The 17,747-nt window shown below is 36.2% G+C and overlaps 1 pseudogene; it reads right to left on the reverse strand.

Annotated features, from left to right (window-relative positions):
• The window catches only part of LOC125913643 (60S ribosomal protein L15-like), a 35,991-nt pseudogene extending 20,527 nt beyond the window's left edge, over positions 1-15,464 (reverse strand).
• Between the last annotated feature and the right edge of the window lie 2,283 nt (positions 15,465-17,747).

A 17,747-nucleotide genomic window follows, 5' to 3' on the forward strand; every position in this document is an offset into this window, starting at 1 on the left:
AAAGAAAAAAAAAAAAAGAAAACCAAGAAATCCAGTTAAAAAATAAGCTGAGGAGCTAAATAAATATTTTTCAAGGAAGACATACAGATGGCCAATAGGCACATGAAAAGATGTTCAACATCACTAAACATCAGGGAAATGTAAATCAAAACCACAAAGAGATATCACCTCACACTTGTCAGAATGCCTATTATCCAAAAGTAACAAGTGTTGACAAAGATGTAGAGAAAAGAGAACCCTTGTGCACTGTTGGTAGCAATGTACATTGGTGCAGCCACTCTGGCAAACAGTATGGATTTCCTCAAAATATCAAAAGTAGAACTACCAAAATGATCTAGCAATTCCACTATTGTGCATCCAAGGGAAAAAAAAAAGAAGAACTCTAATTTAAAAAGATATATGCAGTCCAATGTTCACTGCAGCATTATTTAAAATAGCCAAGATATGGAGGGTGGCTCAGTCAGTTCAGCATCTGACTCTGATTTTCACTCAGGTCATGATTCCAGGGTTGTAGAATCCAGCCTCACATCTGGCTCTGCACTGAGTTTGGAGCCTATGTAAGATTCTCTCCTCTTCTGCTCCATTCCCCTGCTCACTCTCTCTCTCTCTCTCTCTCTCTCTCTCTCTCTCTCTCTCAAATAAAATAGCCAAGATTCAGAAACAACCTAAGTGTCCATCAATGGATGAATGGATAAAGAAGATGAAGTATAGAAATACAATGGAATAAAAAGCTATAAAAAGAGACTGAAATCTTTCCACTTGAGACAACATGGATGGAACTTAAGGGTATTATGCTGCATGAAATAAGTCAGACAGAAAAAGACAAATAACATATGATCTCTCTTATATATGGAATTCAAAAAACAAAAGAAATGAGAAAACAAAACAAACAAAACCAATCTCATATATGAAGAACGAGCTGGTGGTTATCAGAAGGGAAGAATGGACAAAATGGGTACAGGGCGTTGGTTAGTTGTATAGTGCTAGATTGTAACTAGACATTGTGGTGATCACTTTAGTGTATAGAAAAATCTAATTATTATGTTGTATATATGAAGCTAAGATAATGTTATATATCAATGTTATATACCAATTTTACCTCAATGAAAAATAACAATTATAGAAAATAGAAATGATATGAAAACAAGAGACTAATATAACAAAAATGGAGGCTTAGTGTAGAGGCCACAAAGACCAATGCCCAACTAATAAAGTCTAAAAGTAGAGGTCAGAGGGTGCAGAGGGATAAGTTCTTAAAAAATAATATTAGAAAAATACTATAGAAAACTGAATCTGCACATTCAAAGTATCCACAGTTTATTCAAAACAATATATAGTAATACTTTTAATATACCTAGCCCCACAGAGTTTTGAATTACCAAAAATCAGATGAATTGAATTCCAAAGAGAAGGAAAAAAATTAGTACAAATGATCTGGTGAAGTCAGAGTGGCATGGAATTTCCCAGAGGAGAGTAAAGAAAGTAAATCTATGACAAGAGTAAAGGGAGACTGCAGGTGTAGTTAAGCAGCCGGCACAGAGAACAACCAATACAGGTGGGAAGAAGAGATGGCGGTACATCAAAGGAAGGTGTGTGGGAGAAAAATGAAACTAATGAATCCACTTGATACATTTGTGAATTTGGAAAAACATAAAGATATGCATTTAAACATTTGGCAAACTACCTAAGGAGATCTACAGAAATCTAAGCAAGTGAAAAGTGAAGACAATTACTGATCTCAGGAAAACAAAAAGTTGTATGAAACAAAAATTATAATCATAATTAATTTACATGATCAGCCAATAATGTTTACATTGTCATCATAATGTAATAATGCAAACACTGACTTAACTAACATTGTATTATTAGTAAAATGGGTAAATCGTGGATTCTGGTCTAAGATGGCAATGTTGGAGACTCTGAACTCACCCCCATGGAACAGATTAAACCATACCTACATATAGAACAACCCCTCCTCAAGAACTAAGGGCTGACTGAACTGAGGGCACAATAAAAGACAGAAGAGCAAAAGACAACAGCAAGAGAGATGGAGACATGGTAACAATGGGAAACTTCACCCCTGACCCTGTGAACTTCAGTGGAAAGGGACAGTACTGAGGTACTGTAATGGATTCCTCTGTCAGTGGGCACAGGGAAAAAAACAAAAAACAAAAACCAAACAAACAACAACAACAACAACAACAAAACTACAGTTTAAAAGAGCAACTAACATAAAACTGACAGCACTAGAATTATGCCAAACAGCAGGGAAGCCGCAGCAATGCTTTCCAGGTCAGAGGGACCGGAGAATGACACTGCTTATGCACCCCCTCTTCCTTAAAAGTACAGATGGGAGCAAGATTTGGTCCCTATAACGAGTCCCAGGTCCCGAAGCTGATACCAGCCCTGGTCATTCTGGGGCACAGAAAATAAGGCCCAGGTTTTTCTTTCTTTTCCTTTCCTAACCCATTTCCCTTTTTCTTTTCCCTTCCCTTTTTTTTTCTTTTTTTCTTCCTTCCTTTTCCCTTTTCTTTTACTTTCTTTTTTCCATTTCTTTCTTTCTTTTTTTTTTTTAAACTTTAATGTTTTTATTTATCTATCTTGAGAGAGAGACAGAGAACATGAACAGAGGAGGGACAGAGAGAGACACAGAATCCAAAGCAGGCTCCAGGCTCCGAGCCATCAGCATAAAGCCGGATGCAGGGCCTGAACCCATGAACCGTGAGATCATGACCTGAGCCAAAATCAGACACTTAACCAACTGAACCACCCAGGTGCCCCTCCATTTCTTTTGCTTTCTTTTTTAAATTCTTCTTTAAAAAGCCGCAGTTTTTAACAGTCTCTTATGCTTTGGTTAAAAACTGAGAACAAACTGAGGGTTGATGGGGGGTGGGAGGGAGGGCAGGGTGGGTGATGGGTATTGAGGAGGGCACCTTTTGGGATGAGCACTGGGTGTTGTATGGAAACCAATTTGACAGTAAATTTCATATATTAAAAAAAAAAAAAGCCGCAGTTTAAAACAGCAACTAGCACATAAAAAAGCCAGCCCTAGACCTCTACCAAGCAGTGGGGGTAGCTGCTGGAAAGCTCTCTCAGTAGGAAGGGGTAACACACATGGTCTACACTCCCCCTCCACCTTGAAAGCATAGACACATGCACAGTCTGCAAGTGCTAACCAGCTTGCCACCTCAGTGAGCCCTGGCCCCTACCCCAAATCAGCCCCAGCCATCCCACTAAGGTGGCTACAGGGTGGTATACACCAGCACACCCCTGGTTAGCGCTAACTATAGTTCTAGCCTTTGCACCAAGGTGATACAGACACAAAACATTCCAGAACACTTCAAGCCTACACCATTTTGGCTTCAGACGGCTTGTTAGTGCAGAGCTCCAGAACTTCTCAGCTGACATCTGCTTCAGATCCAGCCACCCAGCCAGAGTGCCCCCTGTGAGGGGCACCCAAGAACATTCCTGCCAGAATCAGCCTCAGCTCCAATCCTCCAGCCAGAGTACCCTCTGTGCTGAACACCATGAAACACCCCAACCTGTACCTTATTCAGCATCAGCTGTCTTGCCAGGTCACCCTCAGTGTACAGAGCCCCAAAACAACATGGCATGCAACCACTTCAGCTTTAGCTATCTTGTCAGGGCACATTTTTTGCAGAAAGCCCAGGGACCATACTGACCCATGCCCGTTTCAGCATTAGCTGTGCTGCCAGGGCATCCTCTGTACAGAGTACCATATGATCCCCCCAGCTTGTATCCTGCCTCAGCAACAGCTGCTCCTTTAGAGCACTTTCTGTACAGAGAGTCTTGGAACATCCGCATTTACATACACTTCAACTTCAGCTATCCTGCCAAAATGCCCTCTGTGTGTAGAGCCAATGTCCCCCTGGCTTGTACCCACTTTAGTTCCAGCTATACTTCCAGGGCACCCTCTGTGCAGAGAGCTCAGGAACCTCCAGGGTTGCATGCCATATCTTCTCCAGCCACCTTGCCAAGGCACTCCCTGCACAGAGTGCTCCAGCTTGCTCCCATATCAGCTTCACATGTCTTTCCAGGGTGGCCTCAGTGCATAGAATCTCAGGACACCTGGCCTGCATCTAATTGAGCTTTAGCTGTCCTAACAGGACACCCACTATGTGGAAATCACCACGACCAAAAGCCCATGCCAGGCACAGCTCCAACCAGTCAGCAAAAGTCACTAAGCACACACAGTCTTCATACAGGAAGATGATATACAAGACCATTCCTTCAAGCTTAGGAGAAGTACCTGTTCCACTTAATCCATAGAAATAAACACAGAAAGTCAAGTAAAATGGGGAGACAGAGGAATGTGGTCCAAAAGAAAGCACAAGCAAAAAACCTCAGAAAAGAACTAAATAAAACGGAGATAAATAATATGCCTCATAAAGATTTTAAAGCAATGATCTGTAAAGATACATCAGGCTGGAGACAAGAATGAAGAACTCAGTAAGACCTTCACTAAAGAGATAGAAAATATTAAAAAGAATCTATCAGAGTTGAAGAATACAATAATTTAAATAAAAAACACACTAAAGAGAATCAACAGTTGACTAGCAGATGCAGAAGAACATATCAGTGATCTGGATGACAGGAAACTGGGAAGCACCCAAGCTCAACAACAAAATGAGAAAAGAATGAAAAAAAATAAAATGAGGACAGGTTAAGGGATCTCTAGAATAACATTCAGTTAACAAACATTTACATTATAGGGTTCCCAGAAGAAGAGAGAAGTCATAGACAACATATTTAAAGAAACAGTAGTTCAAACTTCTGTGACACAGCGAAGGAAACAGACATCCAATCCAAGTCGAAGAAAGAGTTCCAAACAAGATGAACCCAAGGAAGTCCATATCATGACACATAATAATTAAAATATCAAATACTGGGGCGCCTGAGTGGATCAGTCAGTAAGTGGTCAACTCTTGATTTTGGCTCAGGTCATGATCTCATGGGTTCATGAGACAGACCCTGCGTTGGCTCTGTGCTGACAGTACAGAGCCTTCTTGGGATTCTTTCTCTCCCTCTCTCTCTTCCCCTCTCCTGCTAATCCTCTCTCTCTCAAAATAAATAAATAAACATTAAAAAATGTCAAATGTTAAAGATAAAGAATTGTAAATGCAGCAACAGAAAAGCAAGAAGTTACCTACAAGGAAAAACCTATAAGACTATCAGCTGATTGTTCAGCAGAAACTTTGAAGGCCAGAAGGGAGTGGTATGATATATTCAAAGTGCTGAAAGAAAAAAAAAAAGAAAAACTATAAGCAAGAGTACCTGGCAATATTATTATTCAGACTTGAAGGAGAGATAAAGAGTTTCTCAAACAAAAGATGAAGGAATTTATCACCAATAGACCAGCCTTACAAGAAATGTTGCAGGGACTTCTTTAAGTGGAAAAGAAATGGGCACATTTAATGTAAGAAAATTATGAATAAAAAGATGTCAAATATGTCAGCATACATATAAGATGTGGAAGAGGGAATAAAAAGTAAAAAAATGAAAAAGAAAAGCAAAGTGTTTTTTTCTTTTCTTTTCCCGTCTTCTTTTTTTTGGGAATGTGTTTGAACTTAAATGAGCATCAGATTAATATAAACTGCTATTTATTTAGGACATTTTATATAAACCTCATAGTAAGTACAAACCAAAAATCTATACTAGATACACACAAAAAAATAAAGAGTAAAAAAGTCAAACATAACACTAAAACTCATCAGTCACACACACACACACACACAAAAGACAGCAAGGGGAAAAAAAAAAAAAGTTAGTACACAAGAACTAAAAAAACACCCAGCAAGCAAATAACAAAATGGCAATAAGCACATACCTATCAATAATTACTTTAAATGTAAATGGCCTAAATGCTCCAATCAATACACCTAGGGTGGTGGAATGGATAGAAACAAACAAAGCCCATCTATATGCTGCCTACAAGAGACTCACCTCAGACCTAAAGACACATACAAATTGATGAGGTGACTGGCTGGCTCAGTCTCTGGAACATGCATGTCTTGATCTTGGGGTCATGAGTTCAAGCTCCACGTTGGCACAGAGATTACTTAATAAAAATGAAAAGACACATACCAACTGAAAGTGAAGGGATAAAAAAAAAAGCATTTACTATATAGATGGAAGGGAAAAATAGCAGGCATAGCACTATTTATGTAAGACAAAATAGACTTTAAAACAAACAGTGTAACAAGACACAAAGATGGGCATCACATAATGATAATGGGATTAATCCCACAAAGGTATATAAATATCTATGCACCCAACACTGGAGCACATAAATATATAAAGCAAATATTAATGGACATAAAATGAGAAATTGATGGTAATATAATAATAGTACAAGACCTTAACACTCCACTTTCATGAATGGATAGATAATCCAGGCACAAAATCAACAAGGAAACAGTATCTGTGAATGACACACTAGATCAGATGGACTTAAGATCCATCCACAAACAACTGAATACACATTCTTTTCAAGTGCACAGGGAACATTCTCTGGGATAGATCACATGTCAGGCCACAAAACATACCTCAATAAATTTAATAATACTGAAAATCACACCATGCATCTTTTCTGATCACAATAGTATAAAACTAGAAATAAATCACAGGAAAAAACTGGAAAAAACACAAACAGATGGAGGCTAAACAATATAATACTAAACAACGAATAGGTCAATAAAGCAAAACAGGGAAATATACAGTGTTATAGGCCTATCTCAAGAAATAAGAAAAAGCTCAAATAAAAATAAAATTCAATACTTAAAGGAAAAAAGAACACAGCCCAAAGTGAGTATAAGGAAGGTAATAACAAAGATTAGAACAGAAATAAATGGGGGCGCCTGGGTGGCTCAGTCAGTTGAGCCTCTGACTATGGCCCAGGTCATGATCTCACAGTTCGAGTTCAAGCCTCACATCAGGCTCTGTGCTGACAGCTTGGAGCCTGGAGCCTGCTTCGGATTCTGTGTCTCCCTCTCTCTCTGCTCCTCCCCAGCTCATGCTTGCACTCTGTCTCTGTCAAAAATAGATAAACTTAAAAAAGTTTTTTTTTAAAAGAACAGAAATAAATGACATGGAGAATAAAAAAAGGCAACAGAAAAAACTCAATGAAACCAAAAGCTGGTTCTTTGAAAAGATAAACAGAATTGATAAACCTTCAGCCAGACTCATCAAGAAAAATAGAGAAAGGACCCAAGTAATGAAATCAGAAATGAGAGAGAAGTAACAAGTGACACCACAGAAATACAAAGGATTATAAGAGAATATGACAGAACATTATATGCCAACAAATCAGACAACCTAAAAAAAAATGGATAAATTTCTAGAAACATACAATCTTCCAAAACTGAATCAGCAAAAATAAATAAAAAATCTGAACAGACCAATTACTGGTAACAACAATGAATCAGTAATCAGAAAACTACCAAAAAATAAAAGTCTAAGATCTGATGTATTTACAAGTGAATTTTACTGAACATTTAAAGAAGAGTTAGTACCTATCCTTCTCAAACTACTCCAAAAAATAGAAAAGGAAGAAAAGCTTCCAAACATTTTCTACCAGGCCAGCATTATCCTCATACCAAAACCAAACACACCACAAAAAAGAAAAAACTACAAGCCAATGTCCCTGAAGAACATAGATGCAAAAATCTTCAACAAAATGTCACCAAACTGCACACAACCATACATTAAAATGTCATTTACAATGATCAAGTGAGAATTATTCCAGGGATGCAAGGATAGTCCAATTCACAAATCAATCAACATGATACACCACATTAACAAAAAGGATAAAAATCATAAAATCATCTCAGTAGATGCAGAAAAAGCATTTGACAAAAGTCAACATCTATTCATGATGAAACTCAAAAAAGTATGTTTAGAGGGAACATACCTCAACATAATAAAGTCCATATATGAAAAATCGACAACTAAGATCATACTCATTGGTGCAAAAACTGAGAGCTTTCCCCTATGATCAGGAACAAGACAATGATGTCCACTCTCATCACTTTACTCAGCATATTAATGGAAATCCTAACCACAGCAATCACACAAGAAAAGGAAGAGGCACCCATACTGGTAAAGTAGAATTTAAACTATCAGTATTTGCAGATGGCATGATACTATACATAGAAAACATAGAAAATCCTAGACTCCACCAAGAAACTACTGGAAGTAATAAATTCAGTAAAGTTGTATGACACAAAATTACTACCCAGAAATTAGTAGTGTTTCTACACACTAATAATGAAGTAACAGAAAGAAATTCAGAAAATAATTGCACTAAAAAAGAATAAAATGCCTAGAAATAAACTTAACCAAAGAGGTGAAAACTTTAAAATGTTGATGAAAGTATTGAAGATGATACAAACAATGAAATTTCATGCTCATGAGCTGAAAGAATTAATATTGTTAAAATATCCCTATTACCCAAAGCAGTCTACAGATTCAGTGTAATCCCTACCAAAATATCAACAGTATTTTTTCATAAAACTAGAACAGATAATACTAAAATTTGTATGGGACCACAAAAGACCCCAAAGAAACAAAGGAATATTGAAGGAAAAACAAAAAAACAAAAGTTGAGGTATCACAATTCCAGATTTCAAGATATATTGCAAAGCTGAGGTAATCAAAACAGTATGGTACTGGCACAAAACAGCCACATAGATCAGTGGAACACAATAGAGAACCCAAAGAAAAACCCCACAAGTATATGGTCAATTAATCTCTGACAAAGGGGAGGCAAGAATACACAATGAGGAAAATACATTCTCTTTAATAAATGGTGTTGGGAAAACTGGACAGCTTCATGCAAAGGAATAAAACTGGGCCACTTTCTAATGCTGTACACAAAATAAATTCAAAATGCACTAAAGACCTAAATGTGACACTTGAAACCATAAAAATCCTAGGAGAGAGCACAGTAATTTCCCTGATATCAGCCATAGCAACATTTTCCTAGATAAATCTCCTATAGTCAAGGAAACAAAAGCAAAAATAAACTATTGGGACTACATCAAATAAAAAGTTTTCATACCACGATGGAAACCATTAAACAAACAAAAAGGAAATCTACTAAATGAAAGAAAATATTTTCAAATGATGTATCTAATAAGAGGTTAAATCCAAAACATATAAAGAATGTACATAATCAACACACACACACACACACACACACACACACACACCAATCTGGTTAATAAATGGGCAGAGGACTTAAATAGACATCTTCCCAAAAAAGACATAAAGATGGCTAACAGACAAAAGTTGCTCAGCATCGCTAATCATCAGGGACATGTAAATGAAAACCCCAATGAAATATCACCTTATACCTGTCAGAATGGCTAAAATCAAAAACACAAGAAATAACAAGTGTTGGTAAGGATGTGGAGAAAAAGGAACCCTCATACACTGTTGTTGGGAATGTAAACTGGTGCAACCACCATGAAAAACAATACGCAGACTCCTCAAAAAATTTAAAATAGAAATACTATATGATGCAATAATTCATATATATGTATATATATGTATATATAGCCATAAAAAGATGATATCATGACATTTCAGACAACATGGATGAACCTAGAGGGTATTGTGCTAAGTGAAATAAGTCAGATTGAGACAGTACCATATGATTTCATTCATAAGTGGAATTTAATCAAAAACAAAAACAAAAAAACCCAAATGAATAAACAGACAAAACAAAATCAGACCTATAAATATACAGAACAAACTGATGGCTGTCTGAAGGGAGGGGAGTGGAAGAATGGGAAAAATGGGTTAAGAAGAGTGAGAGATTCAGGCTTCCAGTTATGGAAGGAATACACCATGGGAATAAAAGGCACAGCATAACGAATAGAGTCGATTATACTATAATAATGTTATATGGTAACAGATGGTAGCTACACTTGTGGTGACTATATCACAATGTATTAACTTATCAAATCACTATGCTGTACACCTGAAAATAATATAACACTATGTGTCAACTATATTCAAAACTAAAATAATAGTAACAATAATAAGTAAAAATATAAACGTGCAAATACTGGGAAATAAAATGGGAAGTATAAAAGGCTCACCAATCTTAGCAGGAAGTCAATGCCTGAAATTGATAAATCAGGAAATAATGAGATATGTATATTATTTATAAATATAGCAATAAATTAAAAAATAAAAAAAAAAGAGTTGGGGTATCTAGTAGTCATAATCCAGCTGCCTCAAATTTCACTCTTCTTGATTTTCACCACTGCTTATTTCCCTTTTAATCCACTCATGTCAGCTCTTGTGAGTTTTCAAAATGTACATCTTGCCATTTTTACCCAACTCCTAAAACATACAGAGTTCTCCAGGGGGTTCCCATTGCCTTAGACTCAAATCTTTCACAGGGTGTTGGAAGGTCATGCATAGTCAAGTTCTTGCCTCTCATCACTTACCACTCCACTCTTTCCCTTGCCATCTATGCTTCAGCCACACTGACCATGTAGTATTTGGAAAATACCAAACTCCCAGCTACACTGGGGCTTTGAATATATGCTGCTCCTGTTGTTTCAAAATATTACCCTATCTCAGTTACCACATCCCTTTTACACACACACCTTCTACTTCATGAAAGTATCTCCTTTTTCTTCTTTCAATCCCCAGCTCAAGGACTTGGTTTGGGGATAGATATTGATGACTCTCAGTACATTGAGATCCTCTGCCTAATCTCTCCTTTAGAGAACTTACTCAGTTTTCCATACTTAATTGTCTGTCCCTACATGCCTTTCTCCTCTGCCATTAGACTGCAAACTTCAAGAAATGACAGGTTTTCTCTTTCCTTGTTATTGTACACCAGTATGCAGTACAATACTTAGAATATAATAGGTGTTCCATAAATATTTTATGAATGAATGAACAAATTAAAAATAGTCTAAACATCCAACATCTAGGTAAGTCTTACATAGGTCTGCCACTTACTAGCTATGTGACCTTGAGCAAATCATTTAACCACTCTGACTTCCTCATTTGCAAATCATAATAATACACAGTTCAAAAATCTACTATAAAGATTATAAAGAGAGTAATACACATAGAAGTAAGTTTTTCTGTGTATATGCTATATAAAGATAAGCTTTCTTTTTTTTTTTTGTTTCTTTAAATCATTAATGATAACCTTGGTATATATTTGATCACAACATGTATTCTCTAAACTTAAAAGTAAAAAGGAAATGAGACAGCACCTCATCAAGAGCAGTGTGCTTCAAGGGGCAGTAGAATATCTATGTTTCCAGAGTAAAAAAGACAAGACTTCCCTAAGCTTTAAAGTTTTCAACCCAGTTCATCCTTATTCACATACTATCACCAAAACAAGTTTAACTGCAGCACAGTTCATAAGGACAAAATATTTCTTTTGTGGCTGGAATAAATGAGACACATAATCTCATCAAATGTATATTCAGTAGGAATTTCACTCTGCCATCTGTGATTTTCACATACTTCAGTGTTAACTCTGAATTTCTAACAGAAAATCCAGCTCTCAAGGACATTATGTGAATTTGTGACATGACAGTAGGACACTTGCTGGGAAGATAAAATAATGAACAAGTGAGATTTTTTTCATCTATCTAGGAGATTCATCTGTGACAGATGTAATAGTGATAATAATTTAATCATAATTATGCTATTATGCCATATTATTATGACAGTTAAGGTTATAATTTAATGTTACACCCTTTTAATTCAATAAAAGTTATTAATACTTTAAAAATCTTTTGCTAGTAAAGGTTTACATCTAGCCAAGATTCCCTTTCTCTTGATGATATGAAAATTATACGCTCAGATAAAAAATAACCCCATGGCTTGAGTGACAAACTAGGTATTAAATTTAGATTCCAAACAGATATTAATTCTGAGAGGTCTTGAGTAAATCCTTTACATTTTCACCTATGCATTTTCTTTCTTTTTTTTTTTTAATGTTTATTTATTTTTGAGAGAGAGACAGACACAGAGAGTGTGAGCAGGGAAGGGGCAGAGAGAGAGGGAGACCCAGAGTCCTGAGCAGGATCCAGGCTCTGAGGTATCAGCACAGAGCCTGACATGGGGCTCAAACCCACGAGCCATGAGATCAGGACCTGAGCTTAAATCGGACGCTTAACTGACTGAGCCTTCCAGGGGTCCCCACCCATGCACTTTCATTCCCTTTCTTCCTCTCTGAAACACTTGTTCACTGCTTCACCAAGGGGGGCAAATTTCCCTCACCAGTTATTTATCTTTTCACATTTACTCTTTTGACATCATCCAACTGTGTTCTCTTCATGCTCAGACAGGAGCTGAAGTGAAAACATATATGGACATAAGACATGGGTCTGGACAGAAAAAAAGAAAAAGAAGCTAGTGTGATAAGGCTGGCAGCTTGCCAAGTCTCTACTATTTTGATATGATTTCCCCTGAGCCTGGCTAGAAAGACTGCTGGTGGCTTAGCCAATCTAAATCCCATGGTAACCCCTCCTGAGCATTCTCCCTCTTCATTAGAGTGCTGAACCCAGGTTTACAGACAGTACTGCAGGTCAACTCAAGCTCTCCAAAGTGAGTGAAAATACCAACTCAGTTTCTACTCTGTCAAATCAGTGACCCAGACCAGTGCTGCTGAAAATGTAATGTGATGAATCACCTGGTGATCTGTTTAAAGCACACATTCTCATTGGGTGGGCCTGACAGAGTGATGGGATTCTGCATTTCTAACTAGAAGTCCTAGACCATAATTTGAGAAAGAAGGACCAGGAATACCATCTATACAACCCTACTTACACCATCAACTGACCTGCTTCTCTAATTCTCTTTCCCACTTCTCCTACATTTCCACATTTTTACTACTCTGTTTACATTAAAAATTTAAAAAAAACATAATTTGACATGGGATGAACCACACTTATAAAATACCGCAAGAAGTATTTGATTCTATAATTTTTCTAAGAAAGAATGGCATGGTTAAACATACACTGGCTGTGTAATTATACAGAACTGGGTGTGAATTCCAATTAAAAGTTTAATAGCCAGGCAGATTTTAAGACAAGTTATTCGACCTCACAACAGTCTTCTCATCCACAGAGTGGAGATAATACCCACTTCACAGGATTTTTGTGAATAAAAATAAAACAATAACTGAATAAAATAACACAAAATAGTCCCTGAGATACTATAAGTTCTTCATAAATGGTGGGAAATAATGACCAGATATACTCAGCTCAATGGAATTACTTACTATTATACAAAATTATTTTTAAGTTGGAATTTAGTGTGCTAAATATGTCAAAGTTAAAGCAAATGCTTTTAAAAAAAAAAGAAAAATCAAGGCATTATTAACTGTTATATGCTTGGCAAAGGGAGTCTATTTTTAAATTTTGAATTTCATTTGAGATAAATTATTTTGTATTATAAAGTGGATGTGTGGCAGGTTTTTTAATCAGCTTTCACCACCTTTGAAATACATTTGTTAATTGGAAACAAAATAAGTGGCTTAAAATTTCTGTGGATGCAGCAACTCTAGTTAATATTTTCTAAATGGTGCTTGAAAATAAATATGTATGTATCAAAAAGTACTTGATAAGCAGCTAAATATGAAGAAAAACACCACCTTGCCCAAATCGCTAGTGCATCAAGATATATTGATGCATTGATAGAATGGTCTCTAGTAATTTGCTGCTAATCAGTTTTAAGAAATAGATGACAGCAAGGTATTTTTAAAGAGTTCTTCTGCAGCTGACAAGAATTTAGATTATGTGAACTGACTCACCATTTAAATTCAACTATATAGAATGGTGTGTTATTGATTCAGAGAGTCCTTGACCTCAGGGATAACACTTGCCCTAGCTGAGGAAGCCAACTTTTAGTTTGGAGTGTGTTGTCTTTCAGCATCTTTGCCTTTTGACAACAATAAAACAGAAAGTTCAGGAAAGCATACAATGAGTTAATGCAAACAAAGGTGCCCAAATTTACTTAAAGTGTTCATGCTAGGAAAGAATTACAATCACCCATCCTAAAGAAAATCAAGTCAGGCTTAGTGAATATTTTTAACCACCACCCACTTGCACAGTTTGATTCACATTTTGAGGTAAGCAGCTCTGGTTTCTTTTCAGTGTCACTATTGTCTTTAGAATGAAAATTCAGTTTGAATTTCCTACAATGTCTTAGATTTGGGATATGAACTATGCTGTTGGCATGTGATTCAAGCTGTGTAAGGATGTATCTGATTCAGAATTGGAAAATTGTTTTTAAAAAGTTTGGAGAACATATTTCTTAGTGATGCCTTCTCTTTCACTCTCACAAATGGGAAAACAGAGCACCGTGATGAGGAGAATATGTTTTCTAAAAGGGTCTTCTCCAGTTGGAGAGATGCCAAATCCCATGGTTGAGAGCAGAGCTTTTCGGCCTAATATTTATTATTTCTTCCAGGTAGCAACATTTTCTTGTTCTCTTTTCCATTAATTGTTTTTTTATTGCTTCCTTCGTCTTTAGATAGATGATAGATGATATATAGATAGATAGATATAGATAGATAGATAGATAGATAGATGATACACACACATTCTCATCCTCTCTCTTTCTCTCACTCTCACTCTCAACCCCAATCCTGTATATGGGTGAAGATAAAGAAGTACATTATATATCCACCAGAAATAATCTACAGGGCTTTCATCTTTGAAAGACACTATTAAGCTTGATGGTTTCCATTTTAATGGTATCTTCTTTTGGTACATGCCATAAGATAGAAAATGGCATTTTCAGAAAAGTTTCCATAGTCTGCAACACACACACACACACACACACACACACCTGCTTTAAGATGTAGCCAACTCCTGATTATTCTGCAAATGGGAAATCATGGAATATACACATTATATATTTCAACGCATTCATTGAAATCCATAGATAATCTTTAAAAGTCTTATCTAATTCAATCACTTTAATTTTCCTCTCAAATTTTCATCAAGTTGCTCACAAATAGCAAATTAATTCATTTGAAATCTAAAAGCTTTGATTATTTTCTGTCCTTTTTACAAATTCTGAAATGCCCCCCCCCCAAATAATCAGTAAAGATTTGCAGGGGGGATGCTAAATTTAGACCCAGATAATAAAGACAACAGATTTTGACCCCAAATTAAAAATGAGATGTGCTTTTCCAATCAGGGCCTGGCAGAATGGCTTCTTCAAGGAAGGGTAGTGAGAAGAAGGGCTGTTCTGCCAACCATGAGGTACTGACCAGAGAAAATACCATCAACATTCACAATCGCATCCACAGAGTGGGTTTCAAGAAGCATGCCCCATGGGCACTCAGAGGAAATTTGCCATGAAGTAGATGGGAACTCCAAATGTGCATTGACACCAAGCGCAACAAAGCTGCCTGGGCCAGAGGAATAAGGGATGTTCCACACCGTACCCATGTGTGGTGGTCCAGAAAACCTAACAAGGATGAAGCTCTATACATTGGTTACCTATGTACCTGTCACCATTTTCAAAAATCTACAGTTAATGTAGATGAGAACTAACAGCTGATTATCAAATAAAGGTATAAAATTTCCAAAAGTTAAATTAAAAACGTATTTTTATGGCTATGAATCAACTTATAACATGGCTATATGATTATATATATATACATACACAAACACACATCATTTACACTAACACCTTTTTTTTTAACTTTTTTTTTTTTAATTTATTTTTGAGAGATAGAGACAGAGCATGACCAGGGGAAGGGGAGGCCAAGAGAGAGTGAGACACAGAATGTGAAGCAGGATCCAAGCTCTGAGGTATCAGCACAGAGCCCAACACAGGGCTCGAACCCATGAACCATGAGATCATGACCTGAGGCAAAGCTGGATGCTTAATGGACTGAGCCACCCAGGCGCCCCTATACACCTATTTTGATAGAATTTTTGTTATGTATCAGTTCACTTCGTCTTCTAATAATGTCATTCCATACACTCTTTACCTAGAAAACCCTACACTTACATTAAGACAGCTCGACTAACATAGCTATCTTTTGCAAAGTCTCCAAGACTTCAGGATGAAAAACCTAGAAAAAAAAAAAGTACCTCTTGGAATTGTAATCAACCTATATACTTAATTTCTGTCCCCCTTCACAATGTCAGGTTTTTGAAGGACAGGGTATATATACACAATACATATTCCTAAAATTTTATAAATTTATTCTCATTCTAAGAATTTTATATGCCAAAGATCTAATAGGCAAACTGCTAAAAATAATTAAACAAATTCCTAATATTTTATAAGTTCCCAAATCCTATCATCTCCAATGATTAGAACCTAAAGCAAATGATGCCACTATTTGTGTGCATGTGCATGTGCATTTTGTATGGCAAAAGTACCCATTCAAGTACTTTTAGAAGTACTCAACATCTGCCAAAGCAAAGTGCAGCAAAATTTATGCTTAAAGAGTCATTTAAAAAGTGAGTGAGCCTTGCTAAACAACACGATACATATGGGAAAGAAACATAAATGGTGTGAAAGTACAAAGCAATCCATACTTATTTTATTACACAAGGACCTAAGTGTTATTTACCTAAGATTAGTGATATGCCGTGATTACTCTCTGCCTAGGAAATCACTACATGAACAGTTCAATACCACAACAGGGACATTGCTGATTTTGATGGGCATAATTTTAGGTAAGGTAATTGCTTCCAGTGACCTTCCTACTTTTTTGTGTATTTCATAATATATTTTCAACATAGCATTGTCTACAGCTGAAGTTCTCTTCATTATTTCCACTTATAAATAAGAATTTTCCCTGTTATGTGCACCAGCCATTTGAATTCTAAAAATTCAAAACAGTAAGTCATTTTACAACCTTAGCCACAAAATAACCTACTTATTATTTTATTTATTTGTGATTCTACATATTTTTTCTACTGCTGGCTGCAAAGAGAAATCATAATGCAATACCCCAGCTTTAAATTTAAGAAATTCAGGCAGCAATTTTCGGTAGTTAGTCTTTCTTACAGACTAGTGTCTTTTGATATATTTAAAAGACTACAGAAGCTGTTACGATGATAATGGAAGAACCTTATACATTTTCATTGACATCTAGTTGCCATTGACATCACAGAATTGACAAGGTAATGGTTTTCACACATACTTACATTGACACCATAACATCAGAAGTGTCAGACACAATGGAAGTGTCTCCTACAAGATCTATTGGTATTTAAAAAAAAGGAGAAAAATAAATGCAAAAGATTATGGTAGTATAATATTCTCTTAACATTTCTAATTGTCCATAAATTCATCTGATTTATAATGAACTCCTGTTGCAGACGTCAGCTTTTTCATACACACAAATTTAGGGAATGGGAAAGGTGAGAACATTGGAGGTGATGAGTGTGAAGGCTATTGTAATAGATATAAAGATAAACTTTATCTGCAGTTAACATTTATAAAGTACAATGTACAATTGTTCAAAACCAGGAACAGACTGTGGTAATAAGAAAATAGTCAAGGAACTCACACCAATTTGGTATTTTAGGTTAATTGCTTTATTATTAATACAGAGAGGTTGCACATTAGTTCTGTATAATTAGACAGAAATTATGCAGTGTTTGGTAATTGTAACAGAATTCTGTAGTTTGCTATAACTTCATGCTGAACCAATATCAAAAATAAAGCATTACAATCTTTAAAAAGAGACACATAGTTGGCATCAGAGT

This window comes from Panthera uncia, assembly GCF_023721935.1.
Source record: "Panthera uncia isolate 11264 chromosome C1 unlocalized genomic scaffold, Puncia_PCG_1.0 HiC_scaffold_4, whole genome shotgun sequence".
In the NCBI taxonomy this organism is placed as follows: Eukaryota; Metazoa; Chordata; class Mammalia; order Carnivora; family Felidae; genus Panthera; species Panthera uncia.